Source organism: Ambystoma mexicanum, chromosome 2p (genome assembly GCF_040938575.1).
Source record: "Ambystoma mexicanum isolate Mex_15411 chromosome 2p, UKY_AmexF1_1, whole genome shotgun sequence".
Lineage (NCBI taxonomy): Eukaryota > Metazoa > Chordata > Amphibia > Caudata > Ambystomatidae > Ambystoma > Ambystoma mexicanum.
This window is the reverse complement of record NC_090923.1, coordinates 665473414-665498192: the sequence shown is the minus strand read 5'-3', so window position 1 is coordinate 665498192 and position 24779 is coordinate 665473414. Positions and strand designations below refer to the sequence as shown.

The following is a 24779-nucleotide window of genomic DNA, read 5'->3' as shown; positions in this document are numbered from 1 at the left end:
AAGAGTTGTTGCTTCAAAATTACCAATGTTACCTGTGCAAAACTTTAATGCCAACCGATAGTAATTCTACGAACCCGATTACTCTTAATGTTACTATGGGAAGAGAATGGCCACCTCTGAAATGGCGATGAACATGCAAGTTGTAGTTATTACCTTCTATGGCACCCCAAAGAACTCCACTGGAGTGTGGATACATTTCCATCAGTGGCAATTCCAGTGACAATAATTCCTCAATTTTTATGGGAAGAAATATCTCCAGCTGTGCACTGGCGGTATGGAAGAAATACCTCCAATCATGTGCTGGAGGTATGAAACAGAATATCTCCAGGCATGTCTTGGAGGTATGAAAGAAATGCCACCAATTCATACCCCTTTCCTTAGAACCTAACCATATCCCACTAGCCATAGGCTAAAACCCTGGCCAGCGGCTTCAGGGTCCACAGCTCTTGGGCCTTTTCCCAAGGCTCATATTGCCCCAAATATTTTTAAACATGGAGGGAATTAACCAGCCGTCTCAAGGACCATTGGCCACGCCCTTCGGCCACTGTACATATGGCAGCAACTATTAAAAATAGACAGACCCTGCTTACTAGTCCCCATCCCACCTCTGTGCAGCATGAAAAGACTATCGCCTCTTTTTTATCCCAACAATAGCAATAACTCCTCTGCTGCTGTCATTGTTCCAGCAGATTTAATTCCCAAAATCATACCTATTGTAAAACAGAGAATGTACATTCCCGTGGGTATGGTAATGTTGACAAATCCCGTAGTAACGGAAAAAAGCTTGAAAATTAGAACGTCTTCCCTGTCCTCCCTGACACTCCCCAAATGTCCCCCTCCTCTTGTATTGTTCCCCCCACTCTCCTCCCATGCATTTAATCTCCCTGATTCTCCCTGTTAAGCAGTGGTCGAAGTTTACGAAAAGAAGTAGTGGACTATGAACCATGCTGGCCTGCTCTGCTCCCCACAAACTCCATCACCTCGCCCCTCCCACACACAATACACACCCCAAACACTTGCACCTGCTGTTTAAGGGAACGTCCTTCTCCAAATATAATTTCTTCCTAAACTTTTATTTTAAAACAAAACCATTCCGGAACGCTTTCTTTTTAAAATAAAAGTATAGGAGCTGTAAAAGGTAATTTAGAAAAGTACAGGAGCACCGCTCCCAACCGCTCCCGCTCACTTCGACCACTGCTGTTAAGCCCTTTCACTGTACAGTTCATGTGACACATTTTCTTTTACGAGTGCCTTGCAATGTTACCACTGATTATGGTGGGTTTGCCACAATAGGCCAAACACGTTCTCCCCAAAGCGGGCTCCCCAGCCCACCCCAAACTCTCTTACTACATATGTGCTGTTCTTTCCCCCTCCCGACCTGTAGCGTGATATGAATGTACCCCTTGTCCTTCTCCAAATATAATTTTGAGCACTATTCATTTTCGGCTTCATTCAGTATTACTGTGGGAATCGCTCACACTGAGGAAACATAATGGCGGATTTGTTTTTCTGCAAAGCCTCTCAGCCTCTCTGCTGTAAAGCACCACGGGAGATAAATAATGGTATTTCAGGAGCAGGGAGCCCCTCACATCTGTTGAATGTTTTAAAAACTACCGGACAGATTTACCCCAAACCAACAAAAAGGCACAGCTGCAGGGCTTTGTGCCCAAGTTGTTTGTATTTAGTGTGAATCCATCCAGCAGTTTTTGCGCCATGGGTGTTAATGGAAGTACTTTTTCTCACTGGGAAAATGACTGAGTCTAAAAGGTATTCTTTTTTTAATTAATAACTTTTCAACGTTTTAACACATTTTCCCCAAAAGTTCCAGTTTCGAGGCGATGGGTACAAAAATGTTCTTGGAACCTCATCTTTCATCCAAATCCATTCAGCGATTCTAAAGTTTTTAGCAATACAATTTTGGGTAAAGTCAATGTAAACAGGTTTCACCATAAATATAGGGCTTCAACCTCCACCATACAAAATATATACATATATATTTTCTGGGAAAAAACTTTGTTAACGGGGTGTTATAGTTCAGTTGTTCTAAATAAATTCTTGAAATTCAGTGGAAAAACGTTGTTAAAGGGATGTTATTGCTGCAGTGGAAAATGTACAAACCAAAGAAATTCACCAGTTTTGGTAAACTACACATCCATAACTCAATCCCGTGCCGTGCACTGCTCAGATCAACATCCAGGACGTTACCAATGCCGTCACAAATTGCATCATTGATGACATCACTGATGACATCACATATCCTGTGAAGTAGTTTTTGTTTAGTTAAAGTAAGCAGGTCATGGACACAGGGCTTGACTTGGACATTTGCATTGAAAACATGATAGACCTTAACCAGTTTTCCTTAGATTTTAGCTTACGCTCATCTTGCACATGCATGTAACAATAAGCAGTTCCAAGACAGATAATGAAATATGCATACGTTGTATGAATGATGACGGACTCCAATTTTAGTTTAATTGCCTGGTCATAGCATTTGTGTACAATTTACTAGAGTTTCCCTGTGTGTGCATCTAATTTGTATTAATTGATGCTCTAAGTATGCTACGTATATCCACATGTCTCTAGCCATTTTTGTATTATTAGCACTTGGCTTCAGGTTTAACAATCGCCATGCTTCTCATAGGCTTGGATTTATGATTCTATTGCCCGAAACTACCAGATTAAGAATACTCTACTTTTATGGTCCATGCTGCAGTCGTCACCTATCTTTATGTATTTTTACATTGCTCTATTATTAACAGGACTTCAGTAGAAAGTTTCATTTTTAATAGTTTTCAGTTTGTGATGCATGAAATAGTTCATTAGAGACCTACCTATCACCCTGTATATGTTACTGGGAATACTCTAAACACAACCCACTTGTAAGTATTTACATCAGATTTGTTACAAAGTGGTGATTTTATATGTGATGTCATCAGTGATGTAATTGATGAAGCAATTTGTGATGCCTTCTTTGATGTTCTTGGTGTTAGTCTGAGCAGCGGGTGGCAGAGGGGCGAGGTATGGTTGTGAAGCTTACCATAACTGACACAGTTCTATGGGTTTTAGATTTTGTGCTGCAACAATAATGTCTTTTTAAAAACCTTTTTTACTGACTTTCAAGGATTTATTTAGAGCACCTGAACCATGGCGCTCCTTTAACAACGTTTGTTTAGCAAACATCAATTTCACGACTTCTCCCTAACTAGCAATATTTCAAATACACATGACGCAACTAACAATGGTCCTGGCCACAGACATACCTAGAAACAGGTGACATCAATAGTATCCAAATAGAGTTGGGTTGCAGTATTGTAATGTACTACATATGAGGGTAAACAACAAAATCATGGTCATACATAAGTTATCACTGGGATTTCCCTCCTTAATATTCAATCCTCCATGACCTCCAACTAGTACCTCTTGAAGAGTTAGTGGCTCATCGCACAAATAAGAAACTGTCAATACGGCTATTTTAGTAGTTGCCACTCAAATGTCTTTGTCCTCCACACGTGCACAATCATTTTCAAAATGAATAGAAGAAATGTACAGGACCCCTTAATTCACTGTCCACAATCTCTTTGCTTTCAACGAACACAAGAGTCTGAAAAAAGGAAGACAAAGTTTAACAAAATGGAAATACCATCTCCACATTTTAGTAACACTTGTGCAATGACACACATCAAATATGAAAGTTCCTAGTAAGCTACTTTAAACATCATCACTATGAAGACATTTACTAACAGTGAACATACAAATATTTGTTTCAATTCACCTTGATTTTTTTTTTCCATTACCCAATGATTAAAATATGTTAATACAACAACAGTGCTGCACACATAAATGTTGCAGAAACCATTGTATATACAATGTAAGTACCTATGATGGTAAAAAGATCATAAATGTACAAAAGTTAAAGTACATATATTTTCCATATTATGTTCTACAATTACAAAGATTTTCTTTTCTTTGCAGACAAACAGATGATCCCATATAGCCATAGACACTGGACGTCAGTCCCAATACCAACGTCAATCACATATATGATCCCTCAACGCCATTGCTAGTGACTAGATTCATTCTTCAGACTCTTTCAACTGGCCAGGCCCACTTCCAACATACATCAACCCCACATATCATCGCTTGTGCCCATTGTTAGTGGCCAGATTGTTTGGGGCATTTCCATTGGCCATCTCCACAACCCAACTTAATATGACTGCTACCATACCCACACTACAGCACCCCTATGACCAAAGTATCCAGATGGATTTTCAAACCCTTTAAACTGCTCAGGCCCACTGCCAATGTCCATCCCAAATATAATCCCCTGTCGCCATGGGCGGTGGCCATGCCCACAGACTTTCACTCCAGCACTCCCATGACAAAAGTCAAATCCACATTCCACATCTATAACAATAAAAACCCAGGCAATAATATACACCAGCATAGGTGCTATCAACATAAATTAACTAAATAATGAAAAATATGTTACACAAGCCTACCATAATAAATACTATGATGTCCGTGGACGTTAAAAATAGTTTGCGGGTGCCTCCCGACAACTGCATGCATGTGGCAGTGAACGCAAATACTGCAGAAAACATACAGTTAATTTTGTTTACCAAAAAACACAAATATTATACATCATACTTCCCTCCCCTACTTTTCCCATGCACTATTTCATCCTCAACAAAACCACAAATCTGTTTTTACAACCCTTTTCACATTGGGATGTCCGCGAAAAACCGGTGCCGATCGTGGACCCATTATGGCAGCCGTGCCATGTTTGACCAATCGCCTCATTCACCCGATATCTGCAGATGTCGCGTGGGCCCCCGATTGATCCGAAGATGTCTGCTGACACCAAACCATGAAGAGAGACTGCAGAGCGGAACGAAATAACAGACATATTTATATTTCTTTTTACCTCTTCTTTCTACATTTTTAAAAAATCCACTGTACGGATTAAAACCAAATTTGCAAAAGCTCACTTTCGGAACAAAGCTGCCACTCCTTGCGCATGTTTGGATTAAATCTATGCAGTGGTTCTGGATTTAGGGTTATAGTAGGGTATACATTTTTTTTAAAATATGTGAACAAAGTAGTGCTCGGAAGGTATGTGGTAAAGGTACTAAATTACAGAGTGGGTTGCATAACCAAGGAGTGTGATCAGCGGCCATTTATTTCATTGAATTTACTGCTTTATTTTGTCAAAACATCATTAAAGAACAAACAGAAACAATTTCATAAAAAACAAAATACATAATGCAAATTCATCAATCATCAAAAGAGCACTATATCAACACAATATAAAGAAAAGACAATTCAAGAGATGCTGAAGCATAAAGTAGAAAATACATGAAAGAAATTAATAATCGTTATGAAAACACTGTCTAAAATGACGCAGCAAGCAGCTCAACACCTTTATAATCACTAAAATCGAGAATAATTTAATTCCACTTGAATTTAACTTCAGAAAGTGGAGGTCTTAGAAGGGATTAAGTTCACACTATTAGAAAAAAAAGACTGCCTTAAAATGGGTCACTTTAAATTGCTTTAGGGATAAAATAGTGTTTGACGTGCTCCTTCATTAGTGGCTCCCAATGTCGTCACAGAGAATTGTGTTATTCTTGCAATGACCCTCCCCCAGTTCCAGCCAGTCACTGCGGCAGAGACTATAACATAGATGACTGACATGAATTTTTTGCCCTGTTGCTTCCAGTCATTGAAGTTGCCTGGGCGATTCAGCGTACTACCCCAAATGAGAATGAGTGAAACTCTTTGCCAAGTTATGCTATGTTATTGAGTCTTGCATAACACACCTTTACCCATTATCAAGGTTTATTGAAACTTCAGGATCTGTAAGCGGCGGAGTAGTGGGACTAACACAGGGCAGACAATGGAGTCTATGTTGCAATGTTGATGTGTGCAGATCTGAGAAAATAAGGCTATCTGTAGTCCATATGTCTTGGGAGGATAGCTCAGGGGCAACATGCTTGCCATGGAAGGAAGTCGTTGTGGAGCAACACAGGTTCGATCCCCTAGTGAGCGCTTAGAAACCTCTGTGTATTAAGCGCATTATAAATAACAAATTACAATTACATATGTTTTAAATATTTTGTGACTTGTCTAGAGCAGTGATTAATGTGTGTTCCAGTTTGGTAACATGCATTGTGTGGTTGTCTGTGGTGTCTGTCAGAGTAGTGTTTAAGGAGCTTGGAGAGTTTGTTTGGGTGTTGGTGTGGTGTTTAGGGAAATTTAGTGTAGACATGTGTCTTCAGGTGGTTTACATTCCATTGTGTAACCTTTGTTGTTTTGCCACTTTGTTATTCGAGATGTGTTGTTAGGCTAGGGGATGCTATGTCAGATAACACTATTCCAAGATACAAATTCAGGGCCGAAATTATCTGGTCAGTTTCCTGGGACTCCCTTCTGACTGTCCACTGACACTGCAACTCTAGGGCCACTCAGTCTCACATGGGACTTCGGTGCAATGCAGCGGGATATTCACGATGAACGACACACTGGCAAATCCAACCCTGCACCTCATCACAACCACAGCAATGGCATGCTGGCAGGCACCATCAACATGTGCATTTTGTATTTAAAACTTAACTTTTCTTTTTTTTACAATGCCACAGGGCCAATATGCATTCAATTGCACGTATGACTGCTAATTTGGCACTAGTTCACAAAAGCATTCCTTTGGGACAAAGGGTATTGGGCACCATAGAAGTAAATTTGACCTGCCCAAATGAAGCTCTGATGGTAGCCCCTCACCTTAGCCCTTTCCACCCAATGTTTGTCTACTGCGCCAATTCCCATGCTGTACAATTTCTGTAAAAGAAATGGATATATGAGCCTAAAATGATAATCTGACCCTCTTTCCATGGTACTAAACTCTCAGCGACCATGTATGAAATATGTTGTCATAATTCTCCGGTCCGCGTCAGGTAAATATAGTCAGCAGCTTGTGGTCCTATGGGGAAGTCCAGGGAGCGCCTCTGAGAAGACTGCAAGCGAGCAGATCTCACTTCCCTGATGCAACTGACGTGTGTACACAAAAACGAAAGGTGACCTTTGACCTCTCCGGTGGTACTACAGTTTTCTGACATCAGGTAAATGAAAAGCTGGGAGACGGAATGCGCTCTGAGGAATGCGGCATGTGGGTGACACGTGGCTGCGGCTCTTTCATCATTACCTGATGCGTCGTCATTGAAAGGAATTCCTCACCTAACAAACCACAGCGCCGCTTTCATGTTCTCTTCTCTGTCATCACCTCTGAAATATCTCAGGTTTTTCCTCAGAACCAAAGCAAAAGACACAAGTGCATTTTAGATTTTCGAAGAGGGAACGCTGCTGGTATCAAAAGTAGCGGCAATGGAGGATCCAGAAACACTCCAGAGGAGAGGAGCTGAGAGAGAAGGGAGTGCAGAACAAAAAGAACGCACAGCACACAGGTAAGAAAGAGGCTGCTGCATGAACGGGAGAGAGAGAGAGAGAGAGAGACAGAGAGAGAGAGAGACAGAGAGAGAGAGAGAGAGAGAGAGATAGCTGTCACAAACTGCATCAAGGGCAGAGCCACGTTAGCGCAAGAGAGCTGGTTTGGGCAGACATATATTAACGGTTCCATGTCATTTCATCGCCGGATGTTTTTTCGTGTTTTTTTTTTACCGCAAATATTTTATCGAAAAAACCCATCAAATTTTTTTAACATTTCTTTTTGGTGGGGGGTCCCCCCCAACCTCCCATTCCCTTTTAGTTTATATCTATTACCAAAAACCCACATCCCATATATATAATTTTTTAACCCCCCCAAAAAAATGTGATGGGTTTTTTTTTTCGATAAAAAATTTGCTGTAAAAAACCCACGCAAAAACGTCCCGCAATGAAGGGACGTTGTATCATACTAACACGTGTTGGTCATGTTAAGTATGAACCAGAGGCCCTGTTGCAAGCAACACTTTAGTGGTAATTTTAAAATAAATGGTAACTGCATGGAGGGGATCACCAACGCTTACATATACGTGTTGTTGGTCCCCTGCATGCAAATTTAAACACTCTCAAAGTGGAGTGTAAAAGTAAAGACTAAATCACCTTTACTGTTCATTTTTACTCTCTGCTTTAAGAGAAATAAAACACTAGGGGCCTCATTATAAGTATTGCGGAATGGGTTAACGGGTGCTGCTAATGGAGGCGGACCCGTTAACACCATTCTGCAATATTACGAGGTCCCCTCGCGGGACCCGATGTGGACGTCTGGTCTTACCAGACGTCCATAGCGGGTCCAGCGAGGGGACCAGGGAGCTAACAACGGGCTGGTCGTAATCGGCCTGTTGTTAGCTCCCGCACCCATTCCCATTGAGCCCTATAGGGCCTCAATGGGAATGGGCAAGGTCTGGGCCCAGGTTCCCAGTAGGAGGAATTACCGGGACCTCCAAACTCGGAATGGCCCGGTAATTCCCCATTCAGGGAACCCGGACCCGGACCCAATTTTGGAAGCAGCCATGTAGCCAATAGCGCCATGGCTACCTCCAAAGTCGTAATGAGGCCCTAGGAATCTGCTGGCTCATTAGCAGGTGCTAATGTGAGGCGGATGATTCCACAGGAATAATCCCTTTTACCCCTGCATGAAAATCTCATGGAGGCTTCAAACGATTTGTCACAGATAGACTAGGATCTCATGTCACTTTGTGTCTTAATGTGTTCTATTGAAAGACTTTAGATTAACAAACTTCATTCGATAATATACATTTGATATCACGGCTGTTTTAACTAATTCTTGAAGTTATAAACACTAAACTGAATTTCCTTTGCTTATTTTCCTGTGTGCAGACATGGATGTGAAGGCATTGATCCTGGCCATGGCAGCCCTGACTGTTCTCACCACAGAGGTGTTCCCCAGGAAGCCACATGCAAAGTGCCGCATCTCCCAGTACAAGACCCTGCTCCCGTCCCAGCTCAGAGCCGTGCAGGAATTAAGGGACAAATACGTAAGTGGATCTACGAGTTAGCACACAAAGCCAGTCTGCCTGACTGTGGGGGTGCGCCCACTTATACCTGCTAACAGTAGGGCAGGAAGATCTGAACTTTGAAATCCTTCTAAACACTTGACATTTTCAGTAACACCACTCTTCCAAGAGCAAGAACCTAGATTAAGCTGTCAATCACTGTGCTATGGCCATTCGGCCCCTTGATCTTGGAAGAGTGAAGACAGCGCATTACAAAGCAATCTGATCATTAAGTAGACTATCAACAGATGGGATCACCTCAGAGGTCTCCAAAGGTCACTCAGTGTCTGGTGATTCGAGGGGTGTGCAGGAAATATACAGTCATTATATGACCCCTTAGGTGCAGGGAGATTCTACAGGCTTGGATTGATCCTACAGGCCTGGGACAAGGCTGCACCTGGTGGGAGACAGTAAAGGCCTGGAGCATGTCTCTGTGTGAGATGATGTCCTATAAGTCACAAGACGTCCTCATATAAGGGAAACCGCATATGGCATCCCATTGGGAGAATCCAGGGGAGGCAACTACTCCAATCCCAGCTCTACTCTTACCCGTGTGTCTGAAACCTCTAAAGGCTGCTGGGAAGTTCGATTTGCAGTGATTTGCCTGCGGCTGAAAGTACGGCGGGTGAAATGTTCGCATGAGAAAGGTGCGAACTACAAAAGGTTCACACCTTTCTCATGTGAACACACATACAAACTCACAGCCACACACACAACACACCCATAACACCCCGCCACCCACACCCTCAGCACACCCCCACCCACACCCCCAACATAAACAAACCCTATTACCTTCATCTTCATGCTGGGTTCCTGCAGCACCAGTTCCCTTTCAATTCCGTGATCGGGACCCGGCGCTGGAGGGTCCTTTTCTTTTCTTTTTTTTTTGTATCGGAAGGCTGCAGGGGTGTCTCCCGCAGCTCCCGCTCACTATACCATAAAGTATAGTGAGCGGGGGGTTGCGGGGGACAACCCGCAGCCCCCGTTTAAAAAAAAAATTAAACAGAACGCTGCGGGGTCGTCCCCCACAACACCCCCGCTCACTATACCATGAAGTTTAGTGAGTGGGGCGATGCGGGGAACATCCTTGCAGCCCCCGTTTTTTATTTTTTAACGGAAGGCTGCGGGGTTGTCCCCCGCAATCCTCGCTCACTTTACCATGAAGTATAGTGAGCGGGGCGATGATGGGGACACCCCCGCAGGCCCCAGTTTTTTTTACAATGCTACCACCAAAGGTTCGGAATTTTGGTGTTCAAACCTTTGGTGGTAGCATTTTTAGAACTTTTGGTCATTGCGATCATTTACTTTTGGTAAAATTGGCCTAGACCGGAAGTTCTCGTTCTAACATCTCTGCATTTTATCCCAGGAAGAGCCATTGCTGTCAAAGGTCCAGGGATGCTCCTTAAAGATCCTTGCTCCATTTTACGGTAAGGAAAACCTGAGGCTTCTGTAATCTGGGACCTCCAGACCTAAGGTGGGTACTGGTGCCATTTACCTAATGAATCCTCTGTGCATATAAGCTCAACTCACCCTAGCACTATGTTTCTTCTCCACTTAGAGAGATATGATCACCCCTAGACATCAGAAGGTCTCTGATCCATTTATATTCTTCAGCAGTAGTGAGATCTGTCACTCCAATGGGCCCATCAATACCAGACACTGACCTCCTTAGATCCTGTGAATATGTGCTGAACACAGATCTTCTCTCATCACCCTGGCATGTTATTGTGGATGCACAGTTATGTTCCTCTCTCTCTAAGCTCCATGACAGGATCATATTTCTTGAGTAGAAGGTGACTCTGGCTGTGCAAGTCTTGAAGAACTTCAGCAATCCAGTGCTGTCCAAGTATGTGTCCAAACCACTGGGGACGCTGTTCGCCATCAGAGAGGACAAGGGACACTGTGTAAGTACTTACCTGAGACTAACCATACACTGGGCCTCATTATGACCCTGGCGCTAATGGGTTAACGGCACCGTAAAAGGCTGTGGCGCTGTTAACCCATTAGCGCCTTACTACGAGGTCCCTTTGCGGGACCCGACCTGAACGGCTGGTCTAGACCAGCCGTTAAAGTAGGGACCCACAAAGGGACCTTGGTGCTAAGTACGGTACCGCAATTTGCGGTACCGTACTTAGCGCCTTCCCCAGTCCCATTGAGCCCTATGGGGCAAAAATGGGAATGGGGAAGGGCCAATGTTCAATGGGGAATTACCGCCCTGCCAACCTTGGAATGGGGTGGTAAATCCCCATTGAACATTGGCGGACTCGTTACGATACCGGCACCAACCATGGTGCTAATAGCGCCATGGTTTAGTGCCAGTATCGTAATGAGGACCGTTGAGTGTGTTCTGATCAAGACATTGGGCTTCATTGTGAATATGCCGGTCCATAAAAAGGTGCCAGTAACAACGTGTACTGGCATATTTTCCTGACCAGCATACTCTTTATCTGCCGGTGTAGGGCCAGTGAACTACTGGCAAGCCTGGCCTGCCGGTAGGTCAGGCCCCTGCCGCCAGTTAATGCAATGAAGCACCGGCACCATTATGAACGGTGCCGGTGCTTCAGTGGTTCCCATCCCATGGAGTCCAATGGTACTCCATTAGAATGAGAACATACTGTTACTCCACTGCCTGTAATATACCGGTAATATCAGGATATCGGGCGGTGGAAACTGTAAACTGAGATTGCCAGTGAGCCGATGGTACTAATGGCAGCTTACCGGCAATCTTGTTCTGAGGGCCATTGTCTAGACTCTGACCATATGCACGCTGCACATATTGAACCTTTGCATAGATGCTACCTTCCAATCAGATTCCAAGAGAAGGCACCTGCACCCAAACCCTCCCTGTATATGGTATGAAGTGAGACTGATGCATTACTATGGCACACTCCACACAGATGAACATCCAGCACCTCAGCAATAAGAAGCATCAGTGTATCTGGCTGGTCTGAGTTAGGTCTTCTGAGGGAACAGGGATACAGTAGGCAGCAAAGCTCCAGAAATCAGCTTTCTTCTCAAATTGTTTTTCAGACTAGCTCTAGAATACACGTTGCCCAACCCTCGCCTCGCCTGAGTATCTGGTTACAGAAATTCAACAAGGAGATCAGATGTTAAGAGAATGGTGTTATGAATATGATAGCACTTAATGAGCTGAGGTGGATGCAATGAGGATAAGCATCAATAGGGGGCAGAAAGGGCAGCTGCAGTTCATTAGGGGATTGTGCAGGCTGGGCAGAGTAATAAGGAGGAGGAAGGACGTCGCAAGCATGGAGGAGACTGGTCTAAGTGTATAACTTCTTCTTCTTGCAGGAATCCCAGGAGTGCCTCCAGGAGACTGTGATCCTCAATCTCTTCCGGATGCTGAGTGAGGATGTCAAGTGTGCCGCGTACATGGAGGAGTGTGACAAAATGCTGCCAAGTCGGGCACCGCCCACAGGATTCAAAACAGTCAATCAAAATCAAGAATGACAATGGAATCCTAGTTGTTTACCTTAATGAAGCTCCTCCCCATGGGAACCGATGCATCCAATCAGCAGCTATGATAAATATTACATCAAGAAACAAGTCCTTTATGTAATATCGTTTAGAGGGGTCATTGAAACATCTGTTATTTAACAATGCTGTGAAGCTAGTGGCACTCACGCTGATGTCGTCTGATGTCGTGAACTTTGCTCATTTGACAATGTATCATTTAGGAAAGTGGCAGCCTGTGCATAATGTACAATACAACACTGGCCCTCCATTATGCACAAGCTACCACTTTGGCAGGCAGAGCATTGCCCATCAGTAAACCGGCACATCATTTCATCGTGTGTTTTCAAATCCTCTGGCTCTTTACCCAATTCTCTAATTTGTGTCGCGCTTGGTTTCATTACATGTATTTTAAAAAATTGTCTAAAGGGGCAGACTCCCCACCCCAACATTCATTAGATAATTCAGAGAAAACATTTATCCCCTTCAACTTTACAAGTCGAAAAGTCCAGGGTGACTGTATGAGATGTCCAGAGGGGGCGCTGGAGCCCAGGAAGAAGGATGCGTATGACTTGCTCTCTTCATTCACCACACAATGGGAGAACCAGATTCCCTCTTTCCAAAACAGGACTTTACATAGCTTAACCGCACCCCCACCACTGTGTGTGCTGCATGCCAACTTGCCCATGCTGTACCAGTTCTGTAAACAAAGAAAAGGACATGTCCTAAAATGGAAATCCGATCGCTTTCCATGGCACTAACCCGTCACCTACCGTGTGCTATGTCATGTTATGTTAATGTGATTCATACTGAACATCACTGTCATTTTCATGGTCTCCATACGAAATGGCGGGTCTGAAAAGAAAGAGCGCAAGGGAGAAATTGTTAGCGGGAGGAAAGGGAGAGCGCAACAGCGCGTTTTGTTGTTCTGATGGTAGCTTCAGTCGGAAAAGCTGGTCATTGTGTGTTGTGTTTGCTTCTAGGTGGCTGGCGTGAGTGTGTATAGGTTATTCTGTGTGTGTTTGGTCCAGTGTTGGAGTCTGAGCGTGTTGTACTTGATTACGTTTTACAAGGTGTATCTCTGCTATACGATTTTAGAGTCAATGTTGGACAACTTGTCTAAGCTTCTAAAATAGTCTCTTCAAATCACAAGCATAAAGGCTGCAGCACTTCATGCATGTGATCTGAAACGACCATTACTGGCATATATAGGCCAACCCATCAATGGCAGTAATGGTCACTTGAAATCACATGTATAACGTGGTGACACAACCAGCTGGTGATTTTATTAAATTGCAAAGGTCTTATTATTTCCCACAAATATACCAGAGTGACCGATCTTAATGAGGGAGTCCAAACCGACCAAGGTGGGTTCGTGGCAGGGGGGGGTTCCCCCAGAGAAATGTTTGTTATATTGGGTTAAAATGGTGACTTATACAGCACACTTTCTGTGAAAACCTTGGTAAAAAGCCAAACAGTTTGCAATGTGTTTTGTAGGGTAACTCCCATTCAAAAATGCAATTGATGCAAGTCACCAACAGTGCACAGAAGCATTTTACAGTACATTTTGATTATGCCTTCATCCAAAATACATGCCAGCATGAAAGCATTTTCACACTGGCTGTGCCCATAGGTTTCCATGCTGGGTGCACCAATATTTGCCAAAATTCCTATGTAAGAACCTATTCATGTTTGCTTTGCACATAATGGCAGTAATAATATTATAACAAAACATGTCCACACTGGCTTTGCCAATTTGTGGCAATATCCTCACAAAAGAACATACTCCCGTTGGCTTTGCCTTCAAAAATGCCATGCCACAATAAGAAAGCATGTCCAAACTGGCTGTAAAATTTAGTCCATTTCAGACATGTACTAACATTAATCATGTTTGCTTTATCCCTTATTCCCAGTAAAAAATGCCATGGCACTAGACAAAATAACTAGACTGGCTTCACCAAAATGTCAGTCTAGCCACATATTAACATTCAGCATCCTTCATCATAGATTCCCAGAATAAAAAAAAAACATGCCACAGTAAGAAAGGGCTAGACTGGCTGCCCCACAATACCAGCCTAGCCAAGTAATAAAACATACCATGCTTGGTTTTGTCATAGATGCCCACTCAAAAATGTCATGCCACTGTATGAATGGGCTAGCTTGGCTTCCCCAATATGTCAGTCTCTCCAAGTAATAACACATACTGTACTTGGTTTATCATAGACTCCCAGAAACAAATGTCATGCCACAGTGAGAAAGGGCTAGTCTGGCTGTCTCAAATGTCAGTCTAGCCAAATAATACCGCTAAACGTGCTTGCATTATGATAGATATCCAGTAAAGAGAATGTCATGCCATAGTTTATTTTATATTTGCGATAGCGATATCATAACTTTATTTCAGCTTAATGCCATAAATGCTTTCACAACAAAGCATACATTTCAAATAATATGTAGCCAACGCCTTACATCCATGGGCACAGTAAGATGACATGAAGCAAGATGCTCTTAGCAGTCGAATAATTTCTTTACACAATGTGGTGAGTTCTTAGACTAAATCGAGCCCTGTCCACCACTATGGTCTATGAGTGAAAAAGGCCCAACAGACCTTGATCCCAGTGGGGCTGCGTTTGCTCCAATCAATAAACTGCCAGGTGGCTTTGTACCTCAGGTGTATGGGCTCACTGTGATTCCACTGCTTACAAGGGGGTTAACCGAATGATTAGTGTAGTGTTCAAAATGGCCCAAGTCACATTAGTGTCACAAAGCCTTATCTCAATAGAGTTTGTTTTATTGTCCCCCGGGTTTGAAGTCCTGAAACAGTGTACTATCTGCTGCCTGTGTAAACAATGACAGCCCCTCACTGAGCAGAACCAAGGAAAACATGTGTTCCATATTGCTTCCCTTACTTCAAGCCGCTTTGTGACCATTTTGAGTAAACTGTGCAGAAATACAGTCCTGGATGCAAAGTGCCCTGTGGGTCTAATTGGTTCGCAAGCTAAATTTGATGGATTGTCATCCTGGGCATTGATTGACTAAGCCAGAATTCTATTGACCCTGGGGATTCTGTTTCCTTGCAAGCTACAGACTTTCCCCAATGGGCGTGGGGCTAGTGGGTGTGAGGACCTTGTGGGTCTGGGGACAGGTGGAATTAGGTTATAGGCAGACCCTTTGCCCCTATGAGCTTGTGTCCTGTTTGAACTAGCTCTGTTCACTTTACAGTGCTTGTTCACCCCCTTGCTTGGCTCAAGTAATTCAGTGCAGGGATCTTGAACCAAGATAACCATGGATCATTTGACATGATCATCACCCTTTTGTCACCCCCCTGAGGTGACATGGGGTTCCCGACTTCCGCTTTTATTCGATAACTTCCATTAGGGACAGGAGCAAATTCTTGACTGTCAACAGTTTGGTGAGCACAAGACTGTGGCAGCAACAGCAACACGCATTTGGTCCTGGGCCCACCTCTTCTTTTTTTGTGTTCGTTGATTGGGTCTGCGAAATATCCACAAAAAATACATTTATGGCCCCTGGTGCTTTCAGCAGACTCCCCCCTAGCACACTACCCATGCTTGCAGCCTGAGGCCGGGAAGACTGGGGCGCATCCAGTCATGAGTCGGGGTGAAGGGGTGAAGGTAGGAGCAGTGGCAGGTTCATTCAGCCCGCAACCAGGGTTACTATAGACAGGGGTAGGTGATGGTACAAAGAGATCAGCAACGCTGGGAGGCCCCCTAAACACAGTCATTGTATGGCAGGCTGAACCCCCTCCATGCACTCCACATTGGGGTCAGCAAAAGATGGACAATTTGGGGTAACGAATGGGGTAGCAGGTGGAATATCGGTTGTTTTGGCAGTTGTTTTGACAACATGGGCTATGACATTGTTCTCGATTTCAGTTTTCGTGACAGTGTCAATATCTGCACCCACCCCATGGAGCAGGCTACCCAGAACACTGGAAGTGCCATGGAACTGCTGTAGTTCAGTGATCAACAGGTGGGCATTCCCAAAGAGGGCCATAGTTTTATTTAAACCCAAATCAGATGGAACGACAGCACCTGAAGAAATGAATGGAGATGGCTTGGTGATTTGTAGTTTCCTCTTTAGGGTCAACATTTTCCGTTGGGGCCCCTGGCCAAACCTTGGGTCCAAATCAAGCCCTAGCCCATATACAGTGATTGATATTGAAGTCTCCACAAGTTCCGCTCCATTTCCCTGATCGGGCTCCCAAACCAATTGTGCTGCCATAATGAGAGTATGATGGGAGTATGGATTATGTTGGTGCCTCAGAAGAATCAAGTTCAGTTTTTACTGTAATACAGTGTGCCCCGACATTAGGCTGTGGCCTACAGTTATTACCTTTTCCGTAGTTAACCCAATGTTGTGGGCCCCAGGGGGCAATCCTCAGAGTAGTTCCAGGAAGTAAGGGGTGCATATCCCCCTCAGGTCTGCTAACAAAGCCAGCGAGACGCCAACACCCTATGCTCTTGACTCCCTGCGGGCTTCACCCTCCCACGGGAGGCCGGGAGCTCTTATGGCAGTGAGCAGACAGCAGGTGGGAGGGGCTTGCGCCGAACAGCAACAGCAGCAGAAATGGCAGGGCCTGCAGCACACCAACACCCTGTGCCCTTGACCTCCCACAGGCGTGAAATGGCCCATTCACAGACAAGCCTTTAGGTCATACTACACATACCGCCTAATGGATGGGGCACGGCAGTACAGGAAGGGAAGTAAAACAAAGAACAATACAATGTACACATGCGTTTGTTATAAAGAATAACCGAACAAGCAAGCCAAGAGAAAAACACGGGTGACTGACTCTTAGCAAAAGATTTGATTGACAGCAAAAATTAAACTAACATGGATGTTTGTGTTTGACCATGTCCTAACTCTCAATTGAAACTCCTTTGTTTTGTTCACTATTGTGTAATGAGAAATTGATGACATTATGAACTGTACGACTTATAAATAAGAAACTTAGAAAACGTTAAACAAGTCCTATTTTTCTGATCTATACACATCATTGCCAGGGAGGGGCCTATCTGTTAACGAAAATCAGTTTGTAGGGCAACACATTGGAAATGCTGTGCACAGTCAGGAATTTGTGTCCCAAAAGCCCAGCAATATCATGTGAATGCTTGAGAATTACATACATGCTAGGGGAAAAAGCAAGTGTATCACACCATGCAAAAGTAAAAAATCTACTAGCAATATTAATTCAGAGACAGTCACAAATCAAAACACACCTGCAGAGGAACAAAAAATGTATTTACACACCGACACTATTTCATGATTAAACACGATTTCACAAGGTTTAACGGTGGTGGAAACAAGCCGGCTGCATCCACCAGATTCATCAGCATCACGTGGAGTGCTATTCTGTCTTTTACCCCAGGAAGAAAATGGAAAAAAAGCGTTGTCGAAAAGTGGGAGAACACCAGTGGAATGGAAATTCAGCAGTTTGAAGCATGCCTGGACTGGACAAATGCAAGCACTGTCCACTGAAACTTGTAGCACAGACATATTGTGACAGAAGGCAACTTGAATTCAGGAAAAGACTGACAGTCCAGCTCGGAAAAATGTTTTCATGCTCCAGGATTTTGAGAGGGTTCCTCTTACACTAGGATTCTCCATTGTCCGCACAAGCCAAACCAACCGCCGAAGCCACGACAGCTGATAAAATCCGTGCTGCAGAATCTGTGAAGACATACTGGCTGCCAAGATAAGTGCAAGCAAATGCCGCAGCCACGGTGATCTGATCATTGAAGACTGTGGATCTATGTGATCACTGCGACGGCCGAAAATGCTGACTTTTCTTTAACCCTTTACACCACATATATATGCAGGGGGAGACCCCCCACATCCCCCATATTAATATTATATACTTAACCCCCCACATATATATATGGTGAAAGGGAGGGGTTAAAAAGAAGAAAAAAAGTCGTCATTTTCTGCCGTCGCACTTCCCAGGTCGACATTTTTGTACGATTTCAAGACTTTGACAAGCCATGCCTTGACAACCCTCACTTGTCTGCCCAAATCTGCTAGAGTGCCACATTGTGAGAGCTCCTGGTTGTTGACATTCAGCATAATCTTCGTGTACTCCTCATTTGCAAGATTTGCCTTAATCTTTTCCAAGTAAGCCACAAGTTCTGGATTACTTGCAGGTTTCACCACCTTCATGAGAATGGTCTGGCTGTCCTGCAGCAGCTCATGCAGGTATACAGGAGAGCCTCAATTCACTAAATATGATCTCTTTGCTAGCTCCACCAACCAATCCCAACAACGTCAGTTGCCCTCATGCCTCACAGCTATCACACAGAGGCAGTCTAGCCATAGTAAAAAATGGCTAGACTGGCTGCCTCAAAATGCAAGTCTATCAAAGTAATTACATTTATCATGCCTGCTTTGTAATAGACATCCAGTCAAAAATGTCACGCTACAGTAAGAAATGGATAGACTGCGTGTCCCAAAATGCCAGTCTAGCCACGTAATAACACAACATCCTTTCTTTTATCAACCACTTGTTGATAAAGAGAAAGGATAATGATTTTTTGCTTGCCAACATTGAAAGATGCCTAGTAAAGAAATGTCCTGTTAACATGCCCCAGCCGGCTCCCTGGCCCAGCACAAACACACACTCACACATACACATTCACACACAACATTCATTCACTCTTTCATAAGCTCACCCATAAATCATAAACTATATTTTGTATGTATTCTGTGAGTGAATGAGTTGCTACTCATTCACACACATAATACATACACAAATAAAATCTTACACCGCAGCCACCTCCAGAAAGCTTCTGGCTCCCATCCAGCAAGACGGGGAACCAGTAGAGAAACCAGGAACAGGACGCAATGCACACAATAGCCGGAGTGCTGATGATGCAGTGCCCTGCTCTATTTGAGTGTATGGGGAGGCATAAGATAAGCCCCTAGCGTGGGTAGTATGCCAGCAGCCTGCTCCTCAATGCACCATGCAAGGATGGGGAAGCAAAACACCCTCAGTGTTTTCATTGGACATACATGTCTGGGGTACAAACTATCAAAGGCAAGCCGCGTTTCTCTTTGACTGTTCAAGCCAGCTCGGGAGCACTCCACGGCTGGCATGGCTCTGCCATGATGGGCAAGGCTAATGGTGGGTCGGCACCCCCTCACCAAATATGGGTGAGTCGCCTCTGGCTACAACGCATCTATTCCACTAATGGTCACTTTAAAACGTATACATGAAGCGCTTCATGCCTGTGATTTGAAGTGACCATTACAGGTGTATTTATGTATTTACTTTAAAGCACTTAAGTCCATGGTAGTCAAAGCGCATTAAATATTAGACATGTTGACAAACAAATAAGAAAGGCTGAGCATAAGGAAGTCAGATCAAAGTGAAAACCATGAAAGTATGTGAAGTGTTCTCAAAAAAGAAATGGTTTCAAGTGTTTTTTAAAAGAAGCACATTTAGAATCAGAATGCAGGCCATGTGGTAACATGTTCCACCAGTCTGGGGCCATTGTTTGACATGATCTGCCCCCAGTTCCACTATGCTTGTAGCGTGTATTAGTTAGAAATGGTTGAACAAAGATAGCGGGATGGTTTGTAAGTTCATAATCAAGCCTTTAAGTATGATGGAGCATCGCCATATATACATTTATGGGTGATAGTCATGGTTTTATACTTTATTCTCCGAGCAACTGGCAGCCAGTGCAGACTTTTCAGCGTTGGAGTTATATGGGACCTTCTGGGATTGTTGGCCACAATTCCAGCGGCCGCATTTCATATCACTGGGAGCCTTGCAATCTCATATGCCAATGCTCCAGCAAGCAATGCATTGCCATAGTCGAGTCTGGTCCCTATAATAGCCCTGGCTATCACAGCGACATTGGAATCAGAGATTAATTGTCTTATCTGGCGGAGCAAACAAAGGTAATGTCAACTAGAATTAACAGTGGCTGAGACTTGCCCATCCATATTCATCTCAATTTTGAGATAAATACTCAGGGATTTAGCTTTCCTCAGTATAGGGATTGAATGAGTGTTTATGGGCATAAAGTCATAAGAATGACCACATTTCTTGATAGTATTTGGGCTGCCACCAGAAGTAGCTCAGTCTTTTGATCATTCAAATAAAGCCAGCTGTCTCTCATCCATGAACTGATGACATTGAAGATGCTGCTAATGTGATTGGTAGCTCTAACAATGTCATCAGACAGCATGAAAAACAACTGGGTATCACCAGAATAATTGTGAAACTGAAACTCTTCGCAGAGCAAGAGATCATGGAGGGGTTTTATAGATAAAATTAAAAAGAAGAGGCGACATACATGCTCCCTGGGGAACTCCCTGTATAATGGAATGGGGATAAGGTGAATACTGGCCCAGCACCACTGTGGCGGACCTTTCTCTGTGAAAAGAGCTGATCCAGCTAGTGGCTAGATGGTCTAGGTTGAGATCCTGCATAACTCATGACAGGAAGATGTCATGATCGAGCACGTCAAACGCCGCTGAAAGATCGAGACACATCAACAGGTCAGCTTTACCCTCATCCAGAATATCAAATATGCCAGACTGGATGTCCAGCATAGAAATCTATGTACTGTGTGCTGCTCAAAAACCTGACTGGTGAGTATCCAGTAGGTTATAAGAAATGACAAAGCGATGTAGCTGTAAATAAGCGATTTTATCCAAAATTTAAAGAAGGAAACTGACATCAGTAATAGGCCGATAATTACCCGGATCAGTGGGATCTACAGATGCCTTTTTTTAAATAGGGGTAATGCAAGTCTCCTTCAGAGAATCAGGTGTCAGGCAAGTAGAGAAGGTCTCATTACCTATTGCAGTAATGGCTTGTACTAGCAGAGGGGTGCAATCTTTAATGACCTTTTCTGTGACACATATCTTTGGCGCAGTTAGTAGCTTTAAGCGCCTGAATAATTTTAGAGACTTCTTCAGTGCACACAGGAGTGAATGAAAACTGCGGAATAGTGTTTGTCCCTAACTCCCGAGTGCCCTGCTGAGAGGCCTGGAGGAGTAGTGGGATCATCAGCTGGCTTTTTAGAAGGGAGTTTAGCAGAGATGTTGTCCCTGATCTTGGCTTTTTTTTGGTCAAAAGCGACCTGAGTTTGTTGTGCGACGTAAAGGAGGCAGGGTGGCCAGTAGATATAATATGGTCTGAACTAAGCATGGGGGGGGGCATTTCTTGTGGGGAGATCTTGGGAACACACAAGGTGTCTGAAAAAGAAATGTCAATATGACAATTTGACTGAATTCGTCCACTACAAAAAAATCGAAACACATTATACCGAACATGAGGAGCAGGAGTTGCGGGGGTGTCCCCTGCTCCCCATGTTCAGTATTATGGGCTTTGGGGGTTGCGTGGGTGTCCCCCGCTTCCAGGAAATTGGACTTGTGGGACTGAAAAAAAAAAAAGAATAAAAAAGAAAAAGAGACCCTGGGGCATCAGCTCCGACCCGTGTTGGAGGAACGAAACTGATGCTGCAGGGGTATAGCAGAAGTGCCAGCGACTGGATGAAAAAGCTAAGTAGGGGAGGGGGGATTGGTATAGGGCTGCTGGCGGGACAGGGATTTGGGTTGGCTGACTCAAGGTCAAATAGATTTGCAGCAAAATCTATTTCGGTCAATTCCGCCATGAATCTATTGACTTTGGTCAAACAACCCAAATCCGTGATCTTACTCGTATTGCAACATAATATTTTGAGCATGTTGGTAAGATTCACCTTGACTTTACTAGGCATTAGAAGATCAAAAAACTTCATGTGATGATCTGACCATGGACAGATAGTGAGATTAATTTTTAAGAAAACATCATTATTAGTAACTATCCAGTCAATAGTGTGACCCTTCTCATGTGTGGGACCTCTGACTAATTGAAAAAGGTGTTACTCAGCGAGGGTGGTTAAGCAATCGAGTGCTTGCCTATCATTATGCTCAGAATAGCCTAAATTAAGATCCCTCAGGATAAGGTTAATAGTTAAATTGGTCAGAAAAGGCTCTATTGTTTCAATCCATAGGTTTTTATACTCAGGCACATCTGATGAATGGATCTTGAGATCATTGGAGAAAATAATAGCAACTCCCCCGCTGACGCTGTATAGTTGGTCTTCATGAATAATGAGGGGGGGGTGCAGCTAAAGATACAGAGGGGCTAGCAGGCGAGTGCAGACACGTCTCTGTTAGAAACATAATGTCAATTCCAAATTCACGAATAAGATCAGCAACCTCTGTGGAATGGTTCACGAGGGAAGATGTATTCAAGAGCACACATTTTAAAGAAGGACAATTATGTAGATGTTTATCAAAATTAGGAAAACATTTTGGGAAAGATGGAAGGCAAGATTCAATAGATTCAACTGTAGGAGTGGCCATGATAGTTTGTGTAGTCTGTGTAGTACTAACTGTAATAACTGACAACGTAAACTCATTGTCTTTCCGAAAGAGGACTGTATCTGGTTGATGCAATATCTTGCCATCGAGGAAGTAAACAGGATCAAGAGGTAAGCTGTGATTAGACGTTTCATCTATGAAACTAGCTGCGAACATTGGTGTTGCCGCTATCACCATAGAGTGCCTAATGGAAGGCTCAGGATTTAAAATAAATGACGAATCATGTGTGGCAGTTTCATCTATGAAACTAGTTGCCAATATAGGCGTTGCCGCGATCACCATAGAGTGCCTAATGGAAGGCTCAGGGCTTGAAATAAGTGTAGCTGAATCATGTGCGGTCATTAAGAGAGGCGCTGTGATTGTCGGCGCGTCAATCGAGGGTAACATAGTATGGTCACAGGCGTCACAATAAGACGCACAATATCAACAGGAATTTGTTTCAAATGCTTCTCAACATACTGGTGAAGGATAGCTTTGAGTTTTTTCTTCTGTCTGGCCAGCAAGGCTTCCAAAGCACAATGGTTAAACATGACGACACGCTGTGTAGAGGCAATACAGATCCCAGAAACAGTTGTCCTGCCAGTGACCCGACAGCATCCCAGCACAAACAGCAGAGAAACTGTCAGCAATGCAATGGACAATCTCGCTAGAAGAAAGGGCCCAACTACGCCTGGCATCAATCTGCACCGTACTCAGACGGCCGCTTCCGACACCAGTTAACAGCATAGAAAGAACAACCTATCTATGGCAGTAATAGCCACTTTAAATCACATGAAATAAGTTGCTGCCGCAACCTATCTATACCTGCAGTCTCTGTAATGGATTTACCGTGACCAACCATACAATTGCATGGTTGGTCACTGTAAATCTCCTGCAGAGATGATACAAACATATGCACGCACACACAGACGCATGCATTGCTTTCAAATACATACATACATACATACATATATACATACACCCAACATTTTCCTTTGGTAGGTCTTCTTTTCTTCAGTAGGTTAGTACGTGGGCCAGGTAGGAGATGCATGAAATAGGCCAGTAGTTGGTTGGGCTGTCAGTCTTTCCTGAGGGATCTTTGAGGAGTGGTTTATTGTGTGTTGCTTTAAAGCTCCCCGGTACAGCTCTTGCTGCCAGTGAGTGATTCAAAAGATCTCAGAAATATTCTGCAGGTGCGTCTTTAATGAGGATCACCACGTAGATGTCTAGTGGGAAAGGGTCTCCTGCTGAAACCGCTTTGTTGCTTTCCTTTAATAGTTAAGTGAAGTCTTCTGCCGAGGTTGGTGTGAAGTAGTTTTGTCTTGTAGTTGATTCTGGAGTTTGGTTTCTGGTAAAGTTAGTGCTGGTGTCTTTGGGCATAGTGTTGATGACTTGTTGTGTGTTTAGCATTTTTTTAAAGTGGTTTGCAAGGTCATTGCATAGTTTCTGGGGAGAGGGAGTGGGTGTGTTGTACAGGCCGCCGGGTATCTTATCTCATTGATAATGCTGAACATGGGGTTTCTTTGCTTTTGAGATACGTTTGGCTTTGAGGATTTCGGCTTTCTAGAGCCACATCTGTTTCTGGAATGCTATTTTGTCCCTTTGGTTTTAGTCTTTCCTCCATGCTACCTCCACTTCCCTACTTATTTTCTTCAGAGCTCGGAGGATGGCTGTGAACCATCTGGCTGCCATTTTCTTTTGTGACTGGGTTAAAGTTCTCGTCAGTGCAACAGCATCAGTCTGTGGTCCCATGGGGAAGTCCTGGGCAGCGCCTCTGTGAAGACTGCAAGCCACCAGATCTCACTTCCCTGATGCAACTTATCGTGTGTACACAAGAACGAAAGTTGATTTTTGACCTCTGCTGCGGTACTACAGAGTTCTGATATCAGAAAAATGAAAGGAAGGGCGATGACAGGTTCATGC

The 24779-nt window shown here is 43.7% G+C and overlaps 1 long non-coding RNA gene across 1 annotated transcript in view; it reads right to left on the bottom strand.

Annotated features, from left to right (window-relative positions):
* Positions 1–824: 824 nt before the first annotated feature.
* LOC138566674 (uncharacterized) overlaps positions 825–24779 on the bottom strand; it is a 58078-nt gene continuing 34123 nt past the window's right edge. The window contains exons 5-6 of the long non-coding RNA XR_011301988.1: positions 4500–4878; positions 825–3601 (exon numbers count right to left, since the gene is read on the bottom strand). This is a non-coding gene — a long non-coding RNA (uncharacterized lncRNA). The remainder of the gene's footprint in view (positions 3602–4499; positions 4879–24779) is intronic.